This window comes from Camponotus vicinus, unplaced genomic scaffold, assembly GCF_025532165.1.
Source record: "Camponotus vicinus isolate PSW18456_S1 unplaced genomic scaffold, iyCamVici1.0 SCAF_10, whole genome shotgun sequence".
Lineage (NCBI taxonomy): Eukaryota > Metazoa > Arthropoda > Insecta > Hymenoptera > Formicidae > Camponotus > Camponotus vicinus.
In genome coordinates, this window is record NW_028141946.1 from 16786601 (window position 1) to 16789422 (window position 2822).

Here is a 2822-nt window from a genome sequence, read left to right on the forward strand (position 1 = left end):
ATGATTGGCTGGTCGTCTCAGTCATACAATATATATATATATATATATATATATATATATATATATATATATATATATATATATATATATATATATATATATATATATATATATATATATATATTCCATACGTTTTATATAAAATCTGTCAATATAATACTCCTAATAATGAAAGAAATGAAAAAGAGATGCTATAAATTTGTAGACTTGGTATATAGCTTTGAATTATAATTGAGAGAAGAGCCTTTAAAGTATATAAATTCTACCTAAGTGCCGTAAGAAAAGACCGAAGTCTATTTATAATAGGAAATACGCACTCCCAAAAATGTACTATCCAATTTTCAAGCTTCTATTTATTATTGCATCATAATCAAAATATTCTATGAAGATAAATATATATATATATATATATATATATATATATATTTATTTATTTATTTATTAGCTAATATATAAATATAGATCTTTCTTTTTTTTAAAATACGCCTCACTTATATGCATCCAGACAATACAAGTGATTAAAAGATGTCAAGGAGATTGGAATGTTTTCTATATAAGCACTTTTAATGTATGGCGTCTCTTAAACGTTTATATTATCTGGATTAAAAAAAATAAATATTCTTGCGGGAATTTATACCAATGTAATGATATATGTAAAACTATAAGAGAATAATGTCTTCCGTTATTACATTGCGAGCTCTATAGTTTTCACATAATTTTGCAAGGTGAATAAAAAGAGCACACAGAGTGTATAACAACTATATAATATACTTTAAATCGATGCTTTGGATATTTTGTTGACCTCTGTAAAATTGTGTAAAAAATTATGTTGTAGCGTAAAAATATATGTACAAGAGATTTTTTTGTTTTGTGCTAATTATAATTAAAAAAAATAATTTATACGCATATGCGACGTGTAAAATGCAATATTTATATGATTAGGACATTAGATATTGTTAATGTTTATTATACATGCTCATATTTATATTATTTATTAATAGCTTTTCATTTTTAACTCCGAAGAAACAATGAATTTGTATAACATGTATAAAAAATTGAAATTAAATCACTCGCATATAATGTATTTTGTAAAGTATACATTGCATGTTATATGCAACGTAAGGAGAGAGTAACTGTATCGGATACAATTGGTGCTATGCTTGAGTAAGAAAAACACTACTTGTACAATTTTTCTGTATCGTGTCTATGAGAAAAAAAATTTTATTTACACACTGTGAAATTAATGTGCAACGATTTAAATCTAGAAACTCTCCATTCCTTATAGAATACATAGAGTATATGTGTATATATCTCTCTAATATGACACAAATTGTGCTAATGAATAACTTTACACCATTGTTTTAGAATTGTAAACAAATTATATATGCCAACAGTGTGTATATTTTTACTTCGTTGTTATTATATTATTTTTTTTCTCTTTTTTTATATATTTATCCAGTATTTTACTTATGTGCTCCACTTGGCGTAAAAATCTATTTCTGTCAATATCTAATTAAATTGTAATTGCATATCAATCTATTTTATATTAATAAGCATCACGTTATTTCAATTGGAAAAGGTTTTGTATCAGAAAAATTGCTATTACTGATATGCTAAATAGCATTTGAAATTGTATGAAAATCGTAATTATTAAATAAAATAATATACTTCTGACAGAGAATTTTTATTTATATTTCTAATATGTATTTGTAAGATGTGGAATAAAAATACTTTTTAAATATTTTTTTATATTCTCAAATTGACAATTCAATGTTATGTATGTACGATACTTTATATAACTTGAATATTTGAAAGTGGAAAATATTTTATGATTTTATTCCATAAAGAAATTCCAAGATTGCAAGAGCTTTTTTTCAAATGGAAAGAGAACATGCTTTTTACATAAATTGATTATTTTGCATACGAAAATAAATTAAGGTAAAAATAAAATATTTTTTTATTCCACGAGTGTCTAAAGTTTATATATAACTAAGTTCCTGCCGTTTTTTTACTTGAAAAATGCATTTATTTCAATAAGAAAAGGAATTAATATATTAATCAAAATATAATCCTTTGTTTTCTATGACTTTTTCCCATCTTTTTTACGATAGTTGGATTCCGCGACGATAGAACGACTTGTTTTTTTAAGCAATCCATTGATCGATGCATTTTTGGACTTCTTCGTAATTGGAGAAGTGTGTATCGGCGAGCACGTGTTGCATTGATAGGAAAAGGTGATAATCCGATGGGGCCAAGTCTGGAGAATAGGTGGGTGCGGGAGAACTTCGCATTCGAGCTCCAATAGTGTTTCTTTTACGATTCTTGCAACATGAGGTCGCGCGTTGTCATGCAAAAGAATCACTTTACGTTGATTACTGGCCTTTTTCGTATCAATTCATCATTCAATCAGTATAATTGTTGTTGGTAGCGGTCAGCCGTGACTGTTTCAGAAATCAATCGAGCTTCAGCTAGTTTTATTTAAATCAAAGCAGTGAAGAAGTATATGTCGAAAAAACAACGTACCACGTTTCATTTTAAATCGATTAAAAAAATATCTCTTTCACAAAAAATGAATCTTTGCGCACTCAATTTTATTGACAAATGCCTAACTTCACTACATTTGCAGCTGGAGCTATTTAATTATGAGCGGCGGAAACTTAGTTATACACCTAACAACTTATTCACATCTGAAAAGTATTCAATTTCTTTTTTGTGCAAAACCAGATGCGCGAGAAAAAATCTGCAGCAATATATTTACATTTAATATCTATCCTGTCGAACAATATGGGATTTTGCGGATAAAAAAGCGGATAAAAAAAAGC